This window comes from Lissotriton vulgaris, unplaced genomic scaffold, assembly GCF_964263255.1.
Source record: "Lissotriton vulgaris unplaced genomic scaffold, aLisVul1.2 SCAFFOLD_620, whole genome shotgun sequence".
Classification (NCBI taxonomy): domain Eukaryota; kingdom Metazoa; phylum Chordata; class Amphibia; order Caudata; family Salamandridae; genus Lissotriton; species Lissotriton vulgaris.
The window spans coordinates 98,078-120,838 of record NW_028253177.1 but is presented as its reverse complement, the minus strand read 5'-3'; the positions used below and the strand labels follow the sequence as shown (position 1 = coordinate 120,838).

The window sequence follows — 22,761 nt, the reverse complement described above, 5'->3', positions numbered from 1 at the left end:
GAAATTATTTAAACGTAGAATGCTGGATGTCCTTCAGCTTTTTCAAAATAATCCTTCTTATGGCACTGACATTTAGTGGCTTAGTGCTAAATCTTGCTTTCTTCGTCCGTAATTTCAATCACCTATAGTATTAAAATTAAATAGTTAATACATGTACATTTCCAAAAATAATAATTCACAAGCCAAATCAATGCAGGATTTTTAAAATGTTGAGCTGTTTTTCAGACAGAGCAGAGTGTAGAATGGTAGCCTGAGAGTACTTGGATGTAGGAGTGAGGATTTGTAGAATTTTCAGCATTTTATTAAGCTCACAAAGGATACCCTATGGAGTTGTAACATAGAATCCCAAAGGCAGATATTAAAGTCATATGGACTGGCACCAAACTGATATTAAAATAATATACACTATTAATTAATTTGTAATGCAAATTTCTGGGACTTAAAGGACTCCGCCACGGACAACAGGCATTCTCCCCTGCCCTGAGTTACCGCCTACTTGTATCTGGTATCCTGACTTTTGAGTTTTGGCCTCTGCCTCAAACAAATCTATTATGTGCTGCGAGGACTATGCCTAGACCTATCCCTCGACTATGGTCCAGAGTATGAATCAAGGGCAATAAAATGAAGGCGTACTTTCATGTGTTCATTTTATTCCACCTGATTATCAGTTGTTAGGTTTTTCTGCACCTGGAATTACTGGGTGCAGAAAATCAGGACACAATTATTTTCCAGACAGAAAAATTAGACTGAAAAGACGCATGAGACTCTGGGGGTGCAGCAGAAGCAGCCAAGACTTATGCTGTTTTCTTTACTAACTGGGGGAAAACCACAATTCTTCCCTCTGTTGGTGTTCACAGTCGTTGTCGGCCTATGATTCGGCATTGAGTGCAGAGCGTATCGAGTAGAGCCGAGGGGCCGAGCCGAGGAGGAGTTAACGAGCAAGAGGAGCGGAGCATGGGACGACTGCCCGGGTTTGTTTTGTGACCAGTTCCCGCTCCCGAAGGTTTCTCCCGCTTCACCTGCGTCCTGTTATACGGGCGCTTTAAGTTCGACGGATCTGTTTTGTGGGCAGGAACGGCCACTGCCGGCACCGCAGTGCTAAGGCACTGCTGGTGCTGCTTGTGCGGCGGACGCTGCAGGGGTCAAGGGAGCCTTGGCCTGCGGTGCTGCTGGTGCGGCGGCTGTGACGAGGGACATGATTTTCAAGGACCACAAAAAGAGGAGTATAAGGACCTATCATTCATAAATGGGCAACACCATTGCCCAGGTACTCAGGTACCTGGAAGTGGGAACGCGGGAGCAATTTGGGATTTATTCTTCAAAACCTCGCAAGTAAATCTGGAAGCTTTAACATATCAGTCCAACAAAATGGAGGTCCAAATAGATCTCTTGAGGGCTATGGCATCCTCTGTTGCCGGAATTGAGCAGAAGATAACAACGCAAAATAATCTAATAGTAAGGGCACAATCTCAGCCAATATCTACGTATGCAGAGTGTAGTTGTGCCCCGCTAATTAACAAACTTGCTACCATTCCGGATATTTTAAAAACGATAATTGACAATGTAAAAGGGAATTTTCCTAATGTGGGAATTCAACCCATCAAGACCGACTGCCCCTCTAAAGATACAATAAAATGTAAAGACAATACTGTTGTTGTTAAAGAAAAAATAGATGATAAAACAAAAGATCAAGAAGTGATACACCTATGCTGGACACAATCAACATTGACAAACGCAGCTCCAGAAGTTCATCTATCAAAAAGACAGAGAAAAAACAACAGAAAGCAAGAAATAAAGCTTCTAAAAGTATAAAAAATACAAATTCATCAGATATAGTGAGATTGAACACTGGAAACAGCCATGACCAAATATCATATTGTGAAGGTGAGGGTAAAAAAATGTTACCAACAAAACCCTTTTACCCTCTATTTAATAAGGATATATCGGAGGTAAAAGCAGTTATTTATTTTATTTATTTATTTTCAAAGTTTTATATAGCGCGAACAAGATCTTCACAGATATCAGAGCGCTTTACATAGAGGGGTACATGAGGGAACATAGTCAAACAGTAAATCAATAGATCACACAGTACAAATAGGTGGCTGCGAAGCCATCACGTGAGTAATAAGACAACTCATACAAATAAGTAAATGAGTCAAGCATGTAATACAGATCGGTGCAGGGTGTTAACAGAGTTCGAGATAATAGATCAAGTGTATTTAGCCATGAGGATAGCTTTTACTTCTTTTTTAATGAGTGTAGTGGAAGAGATAAGCCTGGTTTCGGGGGGGGAGTGAGTTCCAAATCCTAGGCGCCAATCCTGAGAAGGAGCGCTTGCATGTTTTTTCCTTCCGGAATCTTCGAGGTTTCAGCAGAAGATTGTTTGTGCCTCTCGTGTTTCTAGTTCCCCCAGAGATTGTCAGTTTCTGAGCGAGGTAGCCGGGTGAGTTTAGGTGTACCGCCTTGTGTGTCATGCAGGCGATTTTCAGATGTATTCTGGCTTCAAAAGACAGCCAGTTCAGGGATTTCAAGTCAGGGGTAATATGGGAGTGCTTTTTTGACCCAGTGATGAGTCTCGCTGCAGCATTCAGAGAAGTTCTTAGTGGTGCGGTAGTAGTTAGGGGGAGTCCGCAGAGGGCGGTGCTGCCGTATTCAATACGTGGGATGACTAGCGCTTGTACTGCTGTTTGGAAGTCTTTGGCTGGGAGGTAGGGTTTAAGTTTCCTCAGAGTATTGATCTGGAAGTTCGCTCCCTTTGTTGCCTTGCTGATATGTTGCTGCATGTTGAGGTTGGTGTCAAGTGTTATGCCTAAAGATTTTGCTGAATCCACTATGGTCGGTTGGACATTGAGTGCTGTTAGGTGCTTCAGCCATGTTTGTGTGGTAGATATTTTCGTGGGAGGTGAGATCAGAAGGAACTCCGTCTTCATAGCGTTTAATTTGAGGTGGTTATCAGCCAGCCAAGATTGGGTGCTCCTGATCGTTGAGTTCAGACGTAAGATGTCTTTGGGGGATTGTAACTTGAAATATAGCGGAGTGTCATCGGCGTACATGTGAAAGTTTACATTGGATGCTTGTAGCAAGGAGGTGAGAGGTTCCATGACTAGGTTGAACAAAGTTGGGGATAGAGAGGATCCTTGGGGGACGCCTAGCGTTACAGGTATTGGCGAGGACATCAGGTTGTTGCTCTTGAATTTCTGCGACCTGTTGTTAAGAAAGGAAGTGAACCACTTGAGAACAGTTCCAGATAAACCCATTCTTGTATTTAGTAGTTCTAGTAGATTCTCATGTTTAACGGTGTCGAATGCTGAAGAGAGATCTAGAAGGATGAGGAGGCAGGTGTTGTTTTGGTCTAGCATTTGAAGTGCGTCGTCGATTATGTGAGTCATAGCAGTTTCTGTGCTGTGTCCTGCTCGGAAGCCTGACTGGTGGGTGTTGAGGAGATCAAATTGCTCAATGTGTTTAGTCAATTGTAGTTGTGCGCATTTTTCCAATAGCTTGGCGAGAGTAGGAATATTGGTGATGGGACGGTAATTGTTAAGATCAGAGGGGTCGGCTGTAGGTTTCTTTAGTTGAGGTGTGATCTGACCAATTTTGAGGGAGTCAGGTATGCTTCCTTGTTGGAGAGAGCTGTTGAAAATTTTAGTCCAGAGAGGGAGAAGCAAAGGGGTAAAGTCTTTTACTGCGGAGGCAGGGAGGGGGTCCGTGAGGTGATTGGATGGTTTCAGGGTGCTGAGCAGTTTGCCAATTTCTTCTTCCGAGTATGTGCCGAAGGTTGACCATGTAGCATTGTTTTTTGGTTCAGTGGGTGCTAGGCGTTGGGGTTTGGAGTAGAGGCTTGCGTCAATGAGGAGATCGCTTTTTATTTTGTCAGTTTTTTGGATGAAGAAAGCAGCGAAGTCTTCACAGGAGGGTGCCTCACGCCTAGTGTTGAGCGGTTGGGGTTGTTCCTTGGATTGTGTTCTGATTAGCTCAAACAGTTTTCTCGGGCGGTTTTTTGCTTGGTCGAGTTGGAGGCTGAAGAAGTCTGATTTTGAGCGTTTTATTTTCCTGAAGTATGCGTTTCTCTTTTTCTTCAGCTCTTTTAGGTGCATTGCAGAGGGGGCTGATCTCCAGGTACGCTCTGCCATTCGCATGTCTCGTCTATCCTCATTGAGACTCCCGTCGTACCATGGTTTGGAGATTTTAGTAGAGTCTCTTTTCAGCTCCATAGGTGCAGCCTCATTAATTATAGATGTCATAGCGTTGAGATAGTGGTCCGTCAGAGTTTGGACGTCTGTAGCGCCTGTCGGTGGCAGTAGGAGGTTGCAACTGTTAGGGGGCAAAGAGCCTGAGTTAAGCTTTTTCAAGTCTCTTTTCCAGACTTTGGGCTTGGAGAGTTGAGCCGGGTTAACTTTGACTTTTTCATTGATAAAAAATTTGAGATTTATTAATTAATTAATGTGAAATGTGTTATGAAAAATAAATGCTTAAACAAGCAAGCTGATAGTATGGAAATGATAGAGAATGGGAAAATTCAGTCCTTAGAAATGCTGCAAGTGGAGGAAAGTAATAAACAGGTGGAAAATAAGCCATCACAATTAGAAACAAATAGAGCAAAGAGTGAGAGTATTAGAGAAGATGAAACGAATAGAGATTTGTTAAAAACCTGGAAGGATATTAAATTACCACAAGATCTGGGAACCAAAACGAAGCAGTTACATAAACATCGACAATCATGGTCTCAAACTCTTAGTAATCATAATGGAAGGTTAATTGAACATGCTCAAGGTGAAAATAGTCTGCAACAAATTAAATTAAGTAACCCAGATAAAAAAAGAAGGAGTGGTGCAGGTAATTTTTATGCCAGAATATCAATCTAGGGGTAATAATGATATCTTGACTCGTGGGAACATATTAAAATTGTGTAATGCAGTACCCTCTTTAAAGAAAATTAAATGTACCTGCATAGAATCAATTGAATTAGACACATCAAGAATAATAATCGCGAATCGACATTAGTAATTTGGGCATCTTCTACTGCCGCCAGCCGTATTATGCAATAACATAATCTCTTTCAGGACTGGGGAATAACAATAACAACTCCCCTGCAACCTTCCTATCCTAGCCCTTTTGTTTCATCAAAATTACAAAATCATAACCAAATGAGAACCGAGAATAATAAGAAATATTCCATATTAAAAAACCCCATAGGTATGACCAACAGGCATCTTTTAAAATAATTAGAGGGAAAAAATAGGAGAATTATTTTTTGACACTGTCAAATTAGGTTGACTAACAGCAGCCCTCCATAATGTCAGGCAGGATTGACATCTACAATCTGAAGTTTCTTTAAGGGGGCCAACAATTATGAATGAAAGGGTCCGATTATGTTCGTGGAATATAAATGGCGTTCAAGCAAAGATTCAGAATAACCAATTAGCTACTTTGTGCTGTTTTCAAATCATTTGTTTACAAGACACTTGGGCTTTAGTTCCTTTTAGATTGGAAGGGTATAGGCTTATTACTCATTAGCTAAGAGAACAAGTAACTATGGCAGACCTCGTGGGGTTTTGGCTATTTTTAATATATACTGAGCTAAAAATGGTAAGTGAAATGGACGTCCCAAGTCAAAAGGATGATCTAATTGTCAAAATACGATACAAGGAGCAAAATATAATTAAATCTCGTGTAGTAATCAACGTATATAATCACGAAGAACAATGGCGACCAATTTGATAATTATGATAACGCAGCAACTGGACAATGACACCCAAACTGAGATTATTATTACCGGGAAATATAACATGAACATGCTATGGTCTTACGATAGAGATGTTGAAATACAATGGCAAAATTACTTATGGTCAATTCCAAGATTATCATCAACAATGGGTATGAGGGAACAAAAGAATGAAAAAATCGGCAAGACTCTTGTAAAAGAATTATACATCATAGGTCTAAGGGTGCTAAATGAGCAATTTCCCCAAGATTCACCATCAGCATGGACTTTTCAAGAAGGGTGTCATAGGTCTAGAATAGATTATACCATAGCATTGTTGCATCTATTTCATACATTTCTGTCTTATCAGACAGTGGGAATAGATATAAGCGACCACGATCAACAAATAATGGAGTTAAACCTAAATGGCCTAAGATTTGAAAACTATATGACACTTCCGGGAGAACTAACGACAGTAAATTATAAGAAACTTTATTGGTCAGATAACACCAAAGATTCTATTATAAACACTGCGCAGGCAATTGTTGATTTTCACTTCGAAGGAGATTATTCAAATGCTGTCGAAAAATGGTCTGCAGCAATTAATAAACAAAACATCAATGTATTCAATTGAGAACAAAATGACAATAAACGAAACAAAAACAAAAGTAATCGAAGTCAGTACCAAGAAACGGAAGGGCAGTCAATTTAAATGGTACCACCAAAAGCGGGAGCTAGAAAAAGTTCAATGTTATAAATATCTTGGGATACTGTTTGACGAGAAAGGATCTTTTTCATACCATAAAATGGAGATGAAGATAAGAGCCAAAAGTCTACAAGGGGCTTTTCGCCTACTTTATAGCTCCTTGGGAGGCCCAACTTATACCCCATTAATAAAAGTAATAAAAGCAAAATTGCTCCCGAGCCTTATATGGAAGTGAAATACTCTGTGTTTTGGATTCTGCATTATTAAATAATGCTATTACAAATACATTTAAACATCTGTTTCGGCTTCCACTTAATGTATCACCTGCTCAGATAAGGCTAGAATTTGGCTTTTGTAATCAACAATATGCAAGAATGGGTCAGTACGGTAAGACCTGGAGACAAATCAAAACTAATGTCAATAACCCAATGTGCACATTTTTGTGGAAAGAAATGCAACAAAATGAAAAAATTGTCCTTCTGTAAATATCTGAAAAAAGCTCTTGAAGAATTGTCAATTGCTGAGATCTGGGAAATGTCTTTAACAGTACATAGTTTAAGAAAATAATTAACAAATCAGTAGAATATTTGTCACTTTTAAAAGACAAAGAACTGTTTATTAAGAGATCCCACACATGCATGTTGGTCCAGGATTGTACAAGTCTTAAGGTCCAACTATATTTATAAATACCATGGTCTCTACAAACCAAAAACACCTTTATGAAAGCACGATTCGGCAACTTACCTGGCTTTAAACATGTAGTGCCCTGGCTGAGACCATCTAAGCCGACTATGTGCAGAGTATGCAACCTATGGGACGAGAGTATTTTGCATTTTGTTTGTATATATGCAGTAATGATGGCAGAAAGAAAACGAAATTTGAAAAACTGCTTCATTGACAGAGGTGTTCGTACCAGCAGACATGCCATGGTAGTTTGTTTTAGACCAACGGTTATTAAGATGAACGCCAATTTTACAACATTTTTAATACTTGTTAAAAAGAAGTTGGATACTTGTGAGGTGCCCACAGGAAATCTGGAAGTCTAAGATAATTAAGGACAACATTTAGGACAATTTTTATGATATCACACATAAATTACAGAAATATTAATTGACATTATTTATATTAAGTCCTGGAAAGATGACGGTCTATAAATTGTGTTTGTTAATCAAACTAATTTGGATTTTTTGAAATGTTAAAATTATTGGTCTGTATTTTAAAGTGGTGTGTTTTCTTTTAAGAATGTAGTAATTGTAAGATTTTTGTTAATCATGTAAATACAATTTACCTTACTCCCTCTGTTAGAAAATGCTTTACCCTTCCCTCCCCTGCTTCACCTATCTCCCCCCAACCAACAACATGCATATATCTACCACCTGCTTAAAATAAGTGGCAAATAAAAGCAGAAAAACACTATGAAATAGTGAATGGCATGTGGTTTGACAGGCAGAAGAATCTGTTCCTCGTGGCAACTCGTCAGTCCATTGCGTCAAACTTGTAACTGGACGTTACTGGGGTAAATCTACCACAAAGTAAAAAAAAACAATTACATGAGATCTTTCTGCCACTCCAGTACTGTGCAACTTCTAACAAGGGGCTATGAGAGGTCTAGGACGGGTGTGCTCTTATTTAAGGCAGAGGACTGTCATGGGTTTAACAGCTAGAGCGGTGGTGGCAATGCACCCTGTTGTAAGGATCAATAGCCTGATGCGATCTTTGCGAGTGGCGTCCTACTGACACACCCATGTAATGCTCCATTTCTATGCCTGTGCCCAGACTTTGCGCCAACATCAAGTGCATGTTTAGGGTGTTGGTGTGCGTAGGATAAATGCAATGTGAGAGTGCGACAGAGTAAACCGCTAGTCTGAGGGACACCCCTACCCCAAGACGCTCACAACAGTTCAAGGCAGAATCTAATACTCTACGACAACGTGATTGTTGAGGCCCAGTTGGACGATTGTGTGCTGCCAACCGGTTACTTCTACTAGATAACTTTTTCCCTGCGCGAGGCCACAGCACCTGTGATCCGTTCTTAGAATGTAACTCCCGTTTGCGAGTTGCATAAAGAAGTGCTCTATCTGAGTTGCAGGTGTGACTAGCTGGTGGCATGAAAGGTTGTTTGAATTTCCATCACATGCTCCGTGTAAATTAATACCCTGACACAAAAGTATACCGCTTAGTGAGTGTTTACAGTTGTCACCACTAAGAAATACATTTTTGTCGCTGTCACTATAGCAAGAATGAGTGTATGGTAATTTCCATTCGGATTTAACATATCCCTTACCCAATTGTTCATACTGGCCAGCAGGTATGTATTCAAGGCACTTTTTAAAGCGGAAAGTTGTGATCGGAATTGTGATAATTCCGTGTATTATCCATTCAATGACAGGACTCTCTGACATTGTCAATGGTAATCTCTCAAGTTTCTCGATGCTCAAGATTGTATAGTCTGCTCCTTTCTGTGCCAAACTGATCTGTTTATCAGTAAGGTTAAAAATGGAAAATAATGACGTTGTGTTTATCAGACGCCAAGGCACATAGCCTGAACGAAGATTTTGCAGCGTCCAGCCTAGTTCTATAATAGAGCGTAATTGAGACTGGCCATGTTGTAACATTAGCAAATCCCTGTCTATCACATCAAAGGCAGAGGATACAATATTGTCCAAAGAATATATTCTGGAAGACAGAGTCATTAACCCATTGTCTACTACAGAAAGTGATTTCTCCAAATTAATACGATCAATTTCTCGTATCTTTTCAGCAGTTTCAATTTGCTTTACTTTCCAAGCCTCGTTGTAAGCAGCATAGATGCTGGTCGCTATGAAACGCTTTTGACGCTGTTTGCGTGGTCCAAGAATGAAGTCGCGCAAATCAGCACCATCTTTTAATAAAGACAAATGTTGCTTAATTTCAGCCAGTGTGGATGTAGTTAGCCATTCTAGGCAGAGTTTGCCTACACTGTATGTGGTTATAATTCCTGGATGTTGTCTCTGGGAATATCTAGGGTCTAATCTGGTCATTTTTAAACCCTGTGTTTTATTCAGGAACCTATCTTGACAGCTATTTGTGTCTGTAGGCCAGATTAACCATTTTTTCCAATCAGGATGTGTTCTGTTGAAATGTAAAATGTGTGACACGTCTAACTCATTATCTGCAGTTGTATTCTCAGCTATTGGCTTTGGTATAGACGGTGTTTTCATTTCTCTGTTCTTGGCTAGGCCAAGACAAGATGTTTGGTGTACAGTGTCATTTAAAAATAACATTTGTTCTGGTATCATGCAGGTTCTAAATAGTGCTTCTATGCCTTGCACCTGCCAATCTTTTGTACCCCAAATTGATTTCGTTTCAATATTATTTTTCCAATAATCAAAACCAAATGTCATCATTTTGTCATAAAATGCTTCTGAATATATCAATTTAGAATTTGTCAGCATTGTTTTCATTCCTGTTTTATCTAACAGTTTATAATAAAACGTTTCTGCATCACTGGTGTTAAACCCTGAAAAATATTTGAATTTCTCAAAAAATGCTTTAGAACTGCTTTTAGGTGGTGTACTACAATGTTCCCATTGATTATACATAAAAACATTTCTAGGCTGTGCAGATTTATGCAAGTAATGATCCCCATAGTGGGTGTAACAGAATAACTGCTCATAACTAGATGAACCTTGTAAATAATCATGATCTGTGAATCTAGCTGACATTACTAAATCAGACATCATGTCATTAATACTGTTAAAGTCCCAATTATCAGAGAATGTACTAGGTGTAACAAAGTCACTTAAGGAAACCTTTAGTTGATGAGGATACTTCAGGATTTCGACCGGACCATAGATCTCATAGTCTGTTTTCTCCCATACTACCCCACCAGGTATTGGAATTGCTGTGACATTTACTGTTGACAGTTCTCTTTTCTTCACGTGGGATGATCTGTGTGGTTTCAGGACTAGGTTGATGTTCTGACTTGCTGTGTCCATTGTAATATATTTTCCTTCAATGAATTTTCCCAAACACAGTACCATGATGAGCCAAAGCAGGAGGAAAAATACACCTAGACCGAACCAGAACTCTAGCCAAGGGGAAATGAGGTAGATTTCCTTCAGTTGATGAAAGAGTTCCGTTGCTTTTTCTTTAAAAGACTTTTTTGTTTCTGGCATCACTTCCGGGTCATTTAAATCTTCAGAGAAGTTGTCGAAGTTGATGAAATAACCAGAGGCAGTTCTGTCAATTGATGGGATTGTTCTTTCAAGCTGTCTCTCGGTAGCACTTTCTGATGCCACATCATTGTAGACTGGTGTTGTTTCTTGACGAACTGTTTCAATCTGTGTTTCAAGAGGCACGAGTTCCATGGCATTATTGCATAGTCCTTCACTGTGCACTGCAGGCTGATCGAATGTGATGAGTCTTTAAGTTTGAACCTCTTGGATTGTTGCAAGTTTGGGTATTCTGTTGTTTCTTTGGAGTCCACTGGGCCTACTGTTGATTATAGGCCACATGCTTGTGGTTTTACCAGATCGATGGACACGACTCTGTTCTCCTTTTTACCAGCAAGGGGCGGTAGCACAACTGATCTTGTTCCGGTGACTGCTAAGACAGGTACTGCTTTTCTGTAAGAAGGCCCAAATTCCTTCTTAACCGCGATCTTTTCTCTGACTAGATCCCCAATCTTTGGAATCCAGACAGGCCTTGCTGGGGCTGTTGCGGGTGGTGCCTCGTCAGTGGTATTTGGCTGTTGCTTTAACTTTATGTTGCTTAATGATTTTCCTGTTTCATTCAGTTCCTGTAAAACAGCCAAACGGTCTTTTACTTCAAACTGCTTTGTTTCTGCTTGTACCACTGACATCTGACTATCGAGGTCCTGAACGTTCATTCTTATTCCGAACAATAGTTCGTATGGGCTGAAACCTTTTAGAGAATTTCTTGGCATGTTGTTAAGACTAGTCTGGACACTTATTAAATGTTTGACCCACCCAGCGCCTGAACCTAATACCTTCGCTGTTATAGATTGCTTTACGTCCCGGTTTTTTCTTTCTATCACACTATTCCCTCCCGGGGTATGACTGACAAGAATACCACAACCCAATTCCCATGCTAGCCATGGCCCTCTTATAGGCTCGAGAGCTGAAAGCAGGACCCTGGTCAGAATGGAACGTGGTAATTGCGTATGTGCCGATATGGACTCGCTAATCTTTTATAACAGTTCTAGGCGTCAGCCGAGTGCTGGTGGCCTCATTTTTTAAGTGCATTTCGTCTTAAACGTTGTACACTGGGACGCGCTTCTCTTCTTTGATTGCGCAGATAGACCGCCTTATGCTGTCTAGAAGGGATCCTGAAACTACACTGGCCTGTTCATTACTGCGATCTCTGTTGCAGTCTTCACAATTTTGAGCAAAACATTGAATATCTATACTCATTCCTGGCCACCAGTACTCTGATTGCAATTCTTTCAGAGAGGCTTTGATTGTTTGGTGTTTCAGACCCAACCCCATGTGTGCTTCCAGTAGGAGGAAGCCCCTCCTGCTCCTGTTTGGAATTACTCTATCCCCCACTCCAGGGATTCGAGCAAAAGGAACGGAGTTTGCATCGATTATGTATGCATAATTGAGTGGATAGTTTACGGGTAGTGCTGCACAGTCGCCTTTTACGGTCGTTTTTACTGCTAGCATGGTTTCCCCGTCTATATACTTATCTGTACGCTTTTTTGTGGCTACGGAAGCCGGTTTAGTTGCTTCCGTGGTGGCTGTATTAGCCAATGAATTCCCTGCAACGTGAACGCCATCACGTTGAAGACTCTGTGCGTGAATCACGTGAGTCTTTTGTAGTTCTTTGTGTAAAAGAGCTACTTGTTCCCAAAGCAATTTATGCTTTATTGTGGCACCTGTGTCATCTTTGTAGTCGTTTTCGATCCAACTCTGCAGTTTGTTGTTGTAAGAATTGACGCAAAAATGAGAATCGCACACTATAAGTGTGGGGAATTCGCGTTCTGCATTTTCGAGCGCCATCTTTAAAGATCTGATTTCAGTTCTCTGAACCGAACAGTTTCTTACAGATTCAGTTTTTGTTACTTTCGGTCTGAATTTACCGCACAGCCAACGACCTTTAATAATCGCACATGCTGCATCGTAGGATTTTCTCTCTACGTTGAAATGCTGTACAAAGCTATCTGTATAGATTATACATGCGTATTGTGGGAGAGGCAGGATTTCGATTGGCAGAGGATATTCTTCTTCATATTCTAAATCATTCAGTTCTTCGTATTGCGGGGCGAAATAGTATTTCACATCTTCCGCTCCTAGAGAATCTATGCACTGTATCCATTTTGGATCCAGTGACACTGTAGGCAGGTTTACTGGGCTGAATAGCGCTTCGAAGGCGGATTCCGCTGTAAGGATATTAATCCGTTTGCCGTGTGCTAGTTCTCTTTCATTTGCTAATGCGATTTGTACTGCGTTCACAGTTCTTTCTGTGTGACTGAATGTTTTTTCTGCTTGTGTGTACAAGTGAGATTTAATTGAAATAGGTACCTTTTCTCCCTCATTAGAGGTTAGGTACGTGAATCCGCATCTTCCTGGGATGACTCGGATTACAAGATCACGTGTGTTGTCACGTGTATCTAATTTTGTTTTTGCTAACATGTCTGTTTGCAGTGATCTCAAAATTTCTGTGTGTTTTTGAGTCCAATTGATTTGTTTTAAATCAGGTTTTATTAGTTCGTAGAGAGGTTTAACCCTCTCTGCGTAATTTAGAATGTAAGTTCTTCTGAAATTCAGAAAACCTAGTATGGATTGTAAATTCTTCAGCGTTTTTGGAGCTTGGAGTACAGCGCACTTCTCTAAGAAGTTGTCCGCTAGGCTTTTTCCTTCACTTGATAATTCGTACCCTAAAAACAGTACTGTCAGATGGGCAATTCGAGACTTTTTAAAGTTGAATTTGTAACCCTCTGCTGCGAACCCAAGTATAATGGTGTTCACTCTTTTCAAGTGAGTATCCAAGTCATCGTCTGTGAGATAAATATCATCTACGTAAGATAATGCTTCATCATCATAGATTTGTAGTAACTCTGTTACCCTAGCTGAGAATAGTCCTGGGCTGTTCTTGAACCCCTGTGGGAGTCGACAGAATTTTTTCTGTGACCCAAATGCGGAGAAAGCGGTCAAGTATCTGCTTTCCGGTGCAATGTTTTGACAAAAGAAACCATTAGAAATGTCTAATGTCGTTTTGTATTTTTTCCTAACTATGTTATTCATTAGGGCTGCACTATGCGAGTTTTGTACTGCAAAAGTTTTGCAACACGTATTAAGATGTCTGTAGTCCAAAACTAGACGATATGAATTGTCTGGCTTGGAGACAGGAAACAAAGGATTGTTCATTTGAGAGGTGCATGTTTCAATCACCCCCTGGTACTCAAGTTGATCTAAGATCTCCCTGACCTGTTTTTTAGCTTCTTGCTTAATGGGATACTGCCATTGGGCAGTTGGTTCACTTTTTAGTTGGATTTTGTGAGGCGGAGAATCCTCATCCCATCCTACATGATTTTTATACAATGCAGGTGCCTGGGCTACTGCCCATTTCCTTGCATATGTGTATTTTTTGTGAATCGGTATGTGATTCGAGAAGGCAGGCATAATCACTTCTTCGCCACGAGGGCACTCCCTGACAAACTCCGGGGGCCAATCTTTTTCAGCTAACAGAATATCATAGCCTTTTGAGAGCTTATCCCAAAATAGACCCTTAATTTTCCTAGTCTTATCACCCTCCATACGCAATGTTATTTCGTATATTTTATGGGGCTCGCTAAGTCTGGCGTCGGCAGTTTCAACCTGAATGTATTCATTCGTGTCCACTGTCTCCAGATGACTCATCAAGATCTTGCGCGCTATACTGATTTCTGCTGCACTGTCCAACATTGTCAATGCCCACTCCCCGTTTTTCAACTGTGTCCTCAGTATTCTCGGCATGGTTGATTACTCTAATACTGGCTACCTTCTTTTTCTGAAATTGAGATTTCTTATTTTGAGCAGGTTCCTTGTCTTTGGACTTGGTGTGCTCTCCTGGGTCTGACCGTCCTCTTCTTTCCGAATTCTGTGGAAGAGATCGAGAGGGACGTGTATCAATACTTTGATATCTATCAGGTTTTTTTAGATTATCCCTATTTCTAAGGTTATATCTTTTCTCAGAGGGCTCCCGTTGGGGAGACTGGCGTTCTCGAGTCGGAGTTCTTTCCCTCCGTCGAGGAGACCTTCCTCTGGACTGGAAAACTTTTTCCTTGGGAGTGGATTGTTTATTTCCATCCCAGCTCTTTTTAGGAGTGTTTGAATTATTTTTAATAAATAATTTTTCAGGATTTTCGAGCAGTTGGGGTTTAACTGGTTTTCCACCCAAGCTGTCTCTACCTAATTCTTCATAGCATTTTTCTATGATTTTTGCAAGCTCAACAGGATCTTTTATATCTGTTTCCCTCAACTTCTGGCGAATCGCCACCGATGCTGCTTCTCCCTTTATGTTGGCTAATAATATAGCCGTGACCTGCTTGAAATCTTTCAGTAATTTCATACCTAGATTTAAAGCTGGTTCTGGACCGAATTCATTTTGAATCTGTTTTAGCACGTCTGGTATTACCGCCATAGACGGAACACCGTGTGTTTTTGTGTAAATGGAAGCAAAGACTGTACCCCAAGTGTCGCAGTCCTCCACGTGTGGTGCGATTCCCATAGGAAGGCAGATGGTCAAGATTCTGTGTTTCTCAATAGGGGTAGTATCAGGAAATACTGCCTCTATTTGAGTGATTTTCTGGGCTAACCAGAAAGGAATTTGTTCCCGTTTTACGGGTGTTTTACCAAGACATGACTGTATGTTCTGTGGTGTAATTTTATTTGTGTTCCCCTGATGAGGGGTCAGCTGTGGTGAATTAACAGCTGGCTGGACTGTTGCAGTCCGTATTACATATTGGACTAATTGCCTATGTATTTTTATTAATGTGTTTAGCTGTGCTAACAGCTCTTCTCTAGACATTCTTGTAATGTCAGGATGTGGTGTGTAGCTGGCTAGAACCGGCCACGTGGCTCCTGGTCTACCTAGTGGACCGAGCCTAGTTATGTGATCATTGTGTTTTAGGGCGCCATTAAACCAGAGCAGGTGCTCTTGAAATTTAAGTGGGATTTCAACCTCCTCGAAAGGAGCGTACTCTCCCGGAGGTTCCTCTATTTTGTAATAGTGAAACTCTTGTGTTATAGCGTTTACCGCTGGAAAGTTTATCCATGAATAGAATACCTCTGTCTGCCGATACTCGTGAGCCTCTATCACGAAAATTACTGTACCACCTTGAGGTGTCAGTCCGTGTTCTATAAGTTTTAAAGTTATAGATCTTCTTAACTGGACCGGGATGATAATAGCACCCGGGTCTGTGTATTCGGGACCTTGCTGAGTCGCATCTACTGCGGCCCCAGTGGTGCCGTTGTTTTCTACTGACATTGTATAAATGCAGTTTTTGCAGAGTAGGTCTCCAAGGAGACAAAGATTAGATGCACAATATTTTGGAACACTGTATCCTTCAACGTTGAATAAACCAGAGCTTTACATAGGAATCTCTTCCTACTAAGGTCGGGCGGATTTTAACCTTTCACCCACTCCAGACGTCTATTGGAGTATTTACGGGAAAAAGGGGTGTGAAATATGCACGACTGAGTTACTCTACAAGTCTTACGTTAGTTTATCGCCTTACCAAACGTTAGGGCGCCATGTAGTGTAGTTCCTAGTTTCCCACTAGGCCCTGCGCATTGGAATAACATAAACAGTAGTATCGACGTGGAACTGGCTATATTCCAGGCCTCCACTGACTATGCTAAACTTAATTGGGTTGTGTTACCAACTAGCTCAGAGGTCACTGGAAACTTTCTTCTCTGCATAGGAAGTGATCAGCTTCCTTGGCACAGACAAGAAGGGATTCAGCTTTCCAACAACCGTGCAACATGACAACTTTGCTCCTCAGATCAAGAGTCGATCTCTAGGGTCGTGTGAAACAATAGACATAGATTTCACTCAGTCAGTCTAGTGCAGTTTACTTTCACGGTATGTAGAGAATAGAGAGACGGGCGTGTATCAATAAAGGTTAACATTTATTGAACAGTCTTTCTTCTCATACAAGAGAAACGTATTGCCACAATTGCAATAACTGTTATTATAAAAAGTACGTACAGTAAGATAAGAATAGCGAAGTAGAACTGTAAAAGCATTGATATGGTTTCTTAGCCATACAATGGTTTAAAAGTAATAAAACATATATACAGTCATATATACATTAGGCTAACATACTCAACTGGTGCTTCTAACTAAGCCTACCCCAGTGTGCCTGACCTAGGCCTAACACGTGAGAAGGGGAGTAAGTAAGTAGCTTAAGTTAAGTTGGTTTTGCCAAGGTTTGTTTCAAGAATTCTCGTCTAAGGGTTTAATCAACACCATACCTCTGAATAGAATGATGGAGGATTGGTATCTCCTTCAGGGGTCTCTCTCGATATCCCAGTCACCTGCGAGGGTAAACTGGAAGCGCCGGGACTGGATTTCTCTGCACGAGAAAGGCAGCGGCTTCTCTCAGCGCGTCGAGGAAGGAGGGGTGACAGCGTCCGCGGGCAGCTGGGCTGGATGTCTTCGCAGAGGACGGCTGCACGGCTCCTCAAGCGTACTGCACCATAGGTCGCGCTGTAGCGGCGATAATGGTAATCAGTAGCTTCACCACCACAGGATAGCAGGCTGCAGCGACAGAGTGCTAGTTTTTACCAACACGGGGTCATGCAGGCAGCTGGCATCAGCAACATGTTCGCTCGCTCAACAGCAGCTAGCTTCGCATTGCTTAAGGCAACGTTGGTAATATTTATACCTGACAGGTGCCGGGTTTGACGCAAGTTTGCTGGACATAAGACGTCAATTAAAGATGTCACTAGGAAGTGATAGTTATCAGTTGCTCATTAGAGTTCCATTACTAATCAAAACATAGCAAGCGGGGATTTCCAGGTTTGCTAAGTTTTTATCTTGTTGAAGAACTCGGAGTGTTATCTAGGAATATCAGATAGTGACTGCTGCTCTGTCATTGCACTAATTGGTCGCAAAGGAAGTAGCAGAGAGTCATGCTGGAATGTGGCTCTGTGGCTCTGCTCGTGTGAGGCCAGAGATGACTTTACAGAAAATCGCACTTGAACGGTTATGCCAATATAGGGAATAAATGGATTTATAGCCGAATAGGGGCATAAGGTCACAGTATCGATCAGGAACCTAGATAAGCACATGACACGTTCAAGGTTGCATTTGCCAAATTCCTAACACAACTGGGTCTGAATCTATTGGCTTACTGGAAAGCCTGTGTTGGGCTTTTAGCGGCTGAATTCCTGACTACTCTGTGTCAGAGGCCCATGAGGGACTACAACTACCCCAGTGTTGAACACCCTGTCTGAGCCGGCCACAGTGTGGGCTCAATTGCTGACAGTCAGGCCTACAGAGGGGCTGCACTTACCGACAGGCCAGGTGTGACTGCTACTTTGGGACTGCTGATCTTCAGGCAACCGCAAAGAAAAGACAGAGTGTGTGCCCTACTGTATGCAGCCCTACATCCAGGACAAAAGTGCTCCACAAAAGCCTGCTGGTGGGTCACTGCTCTCTCGAGTGTTCGGGCGTGCCATTCAAGTGCCGGGAAACAGGAAAGAGACCCAAGCAAGACTGACTCATCCTGTGGAAGGGTAAGATGTTTACGACAGAGCATATACGCATTGGGGTGACTGGAGTGACAGAACTGCACCTATACTATATTCATGATACTCCTAAATGCCCCTAGAGGGGAAGAGGGGATCAGAACCGGACGCACCTGTCTGCAGCACATGGTAGTCTGGCATGCATGCACCATCCTTTCACCCAGACTAGCCATAAAGTTGATTTTAGAGCCGCTGCACACATAGCAGGGGGAATCTCAGACCATTCGCTGATGGAGGTGCAACTCGATGGTCCGGTTGTGGACTTCATGCTACCCCCAAGGGTTGATCTGTGATATTTATAAGACAAGATGTTCAAAGCTCGTATGAGAGATGGAGCAGACTTCTATTTTATGGAGACCGGGCGGCCTGTCTAATCATCTTGCGTGCTATAGGATAAATTCAAGGCAGTAATTCAAGCCAAGCAACAAACCTTGATGGGGGAATGCCGAAGGAACGTAAATTGAGGTGCGAGGCTCAGGACAAGGAATGTGCTTTCCTGGAGGTTCCCTTTGCAAGTGGGGAATGAGATTCTTTCCTATTACACCATCAACTGAAGCAGCACACATTAAGAGCACTAATGGAAAATAGCGGGCACTCATGCGCTGGCTACCCAGAATGGTCTCTATGATGTTGGTGATAAAGCCAATGAGTTGCTTATATGGTTAGAGAGACAAGACAAAGGACGGAACAGGATCCTTGAGGACACTGACTACAAGGGGACGGAAATATTGGGAGAGACTTCCTGAAAGACCTGACCCTGCCAATGCTAACGAATGAGGACTGAGACGCACTAGACCAAGACCTGCCAGTAGACTAAATAAATAAGACAATAGGAACCTTGCAAACAGGGCAAGCGACAGGGCCTGATGAGCTCCCCTTACAAATATATAAAAGCAGAGAGTGCCTCCAGAGGAGGTATAAGACTACGTGAAAATAAGGGTGTCTCCCAGAGGACCAAAGAACGTCTGAGGTGGTGGTCATCCCAGAAAAGGTCGAACCAGCAACTGAGTGTGGGTCTTATAGACCTATCTACCTGCTTAATTTTGAGGCTAAGGTCCTTGCGTACACCCTGGCGATCTGCCTGCGGACAGTAATTGCAACAGTGGTTCATCCTGATCAATCGGGCTTTATGCCACACCCGGGAACGCGCTTAAATTTCCAACACCTTAATGGAGTACCATATGCAACAGGGGATTCCTTTGCTAAAACCAGTGGCGTTGCTGTCAAGCTCTTGTAATGTGGCCCCTCTAGTACACATGAGCGTCATTAATACAGTCTCCCGAGTCTTTTCCCTCCGACAGGGATGTTCCTTGTCTTCTATGCTCTTCTCAGGTGCGTGGGTTAGTCAGGACCTCTCAGATGGGGTATTCCAGTTTATCAGGAGTGGGATGAGAGAATCTCCCTCTACACTGATGTTTTGCTATATGACACACAACCAGCCTTTTCGAGTGCACAAATCTTACAAATTTTTCACATATTTGGAGATCATTCAGGATGGAGGATCAATTGGAAGAAGTTCTTAATATTCCTGCTGGAGGCAATGGACCATACGGCTACACTCTAGGTGCACAGTTCGGGTGGCACTACATGGCTTTAAATATTTGGGCGTAATCTGTCTTTCCTACTACCTTTTCTCTTTCCGACACTTTTCTGTCCACTCATAACTGCTCACTTCTTATGGGCTTCTTGCCCGTGTTCTTAGTGCTGTTGTTTTTAAAGGGTCCTGCGACTTCCCACAATAGACCAATATTGCTATAAATAATGTGGTACGAAGGTTGTAGGCGACATGCTGTGTTCAAGCTACTTTGCTACTGCTTCTCTATACTCTTGTAGACTCTCACAGTACGCTGCCGGCTCTAAATAGGGTTGTGAGCTTAACGCTGTGTATATCTGGACCTGTGTTCTATTCTTTACCTACCAAATAAAAATGTATTTCAAACAAAATATTTGGGTGTGTTCATTACAAGAGAGCCACAGGCAGAAACATACTCCCGAAATTAGACCGGTGTCGCAGGGATAACCCAAACTGGCACGCTGTACATTGTGCAAAAAACGTCCTTTAAGATCCCAGCAGGCATTTTCTTTCAAAAGGTAGTCGGAGAACTTCGGCTCCTGTTGTGGGATGGTGGCACTTCGCGCTGAGTAAGTTGCAGAGGGGAGTTTAAGGTGGACCGGCGGTCCGGAGCATGCTCAAGTATTACTGGGCCACGCAGCTGGTCGCAGTCAACAACTGGATTTTTGCGGACCGTGAAGAACCTGTTACCGGGTAGATGGATAGGCCATGGGCAAGAGAGGTTACCCCACCCCGGTGCTATATCGAAGAAAGTATGAGTGCACCCTACCTACTCATACACAAACATTGGTAAGGGTGTGGAGAGAGGCTACCAAGTATTTAGGCTGGGAAGGTAAGCTGACTGAAATTACTCCACTGTATGGTGGTGATCTCGTAAGTGCAGCGGGAGGATTGCAGGGCTTCACAAAATGGGGATTGTTAGCTTAGAGCGGCCGGGCGATGTGTGGAGGGGACAGGCGCTTGTGTCCTTCACAAACCTACAACAAAAGTATAAATTAGGTGACTAAAAACGGTTCTGACATTTGCAGGTGGGTCACGCTCTGCATGGTCACATGTGGGAAGGGGAGCAGTTGCCTGAAGCATCCCTACTGGAGGACCATCTGCTAACTAATCCCCTGACCAAAAAAGCAATCTCAACCATCTATAGGAAGTTGATCTACAATTCCCTGGATCCCTTGGGGACTCGGAGGGATATGTGAGAGAGGGACCTAGGCACGCTTGGCGATGGCGATTGGGTTGAGGCCATTCAGGGTGCCAGGGAGGTGGCAATTAGAACTCGTTTTGGTCTAATTTAACTACAGATCCTACATAGGACCTACTACTCCAGAACTTTGTTGCACCGAATAGGGCGGGTGGCCACCTCTCTGCGTAAGGGAATGTGGGGGGGCTTGTTTTAATGCGGTGTGGAGTTGTCCGGTAATTCAATGCTACTGGGTAGAGATCATGAGAATAAAGTCCCAGGTCATGGGACTAGCGATCCCCATGGGGGCCAAATGGCACCTCATGGATATCACGAGTGAGGTGACATGGCATAGTTTTCGCAGAATATGACTGGCCCTGGCTTCAGCGGTTGGCAAGCATAATATTGCACGGGGTGGGGAGACAGCTCTCCCCCAGAGTGGAGGATTGGGAAGCAGATCTCGATTGGTGTCAACGGGTGGACACAGGGTGTATCTCAGCAGGGGCTGCCCTTGTAAATGGGAAAAGATATGGGAGGGCTGGCAGAGCTACTGGGCCATGTGACTGGCCATGAGGTAGAGAAAGTTAAATATGTACCATCCTTGCGATCTAGGTTTATGTAGTGGGATTTGGCCAGGGAGTATCAGGAAAAGCCAAGCTATGTTACTCACTCCATATTTGCAGACTTTTTGGTCTAATCACTCTCACTAATGTGCACCGTATTTTCGTTGTCAACACCATCAATTGAGCACTAGTTCAATAAAAAGAGTATTTAAAAGTAACTGTGTCTTGGCAAGATAATCAGTGTGCTGGACATTATTCAATTGAGTCTGTTGATCTATTGTTGAGCTCTGAGTTCTGAGTTCAAGCTGGTCGACATTACAAAGCTGTGAATATTGTGACTGCTCGCCCTCGCTAACTTGAGAGTCAAGTACAAAAAAGGGTTTACTTGGTCAGTTTGCACAGCCTTACTAGGACAGGTCACATAACATCAAAGGAAAGTGACCTCAACCCAGTAGCCGCTGCCTATCCCATGGCCCCAGAAATGGACGAAGGTGCGGCTGGTCATTGGGCCTCGCACCGAAACGCGCGTTGGCGTTACTACATCTTGTCCTGAGTTTCCAGTTCTGGGTCCCCTGCCGATGGCTGAGAGGACCTACTCAGGATGTTCTCAGAGCACTATTGATTAAAGCTGTGTTGTGTGTTATGAGGAATAGTGAATGCGAATGTGTGAGGTTTGCTGCGGAATGGGATGCATGAATGTATGAACTAGAGGGGAAGTGTGCTATTTATAATTTCTTTGTCGAATCTGATTAACCAATGTACTGTTTTACAAATAATATATGGAAAAACTACAATAAAAATAAAAAGTATATTTTTGGAATGAATGAATTCTCTGATTAATTAATGTGGCACTAAAAAGGTAGAGAGCTCAAAGTTGCGACTGATTGTAAATGCTGGACTCCTGATGAGCCGCTAGTTGATGAAATACAGGGTAGGTCCCTCCCTTGCTTAGAATCTTGACTTTTCCCCTGCTGACCTGCCCTACATCCTCCCCAGGGGGCCCCTTTGACCTATTAGAGGCCCCAGAAGTGGACTAACATAGAGACAGGACTGAAACTCCCTTGCTTTGTCAAGCTGAAGCATTTGGTCCTTGTATGTTTTCTAGACCGCAATCCAGCATGACATAATTTAACATAACCAGTACATGGTATTCATCGACTTGTCCGCAGCATTCGACTGCGTTGTGCATACGAGGCTGTGGACAACCCTACTAGAAATGGGAATTGACCCCCCTATTGTCAATTTTTTACGGGAACTGTATTCTGGGGCTACCGGGAGAGTCGGATTTGGAACCAAGGGG

The 22,761-nt window shown here is 42.5% G+C and overlaps 1 long non-coding RNA gene across 1 annotated transcript in view; it reads right to left on the bottom strand.

The window, feature by feature from the left end:
• Positions 1-39: 39 nt before the first annotated feature.
• LOC147661131 (uncharacterized) overlaps positions 40-22,761 on the bottom strand; it is a 46,737-nt gene continuing 24,015 nt past the window's right edge. Inside the window, exon 3 of the long non-coding RNA XR_015306025.1 lies at positions 40-122. This is a non-coding gene — a long non-coding RNA (uncharacterized LOC147661131). The remainder of the gene's footprint in view (positions 123-22,761) is intronic.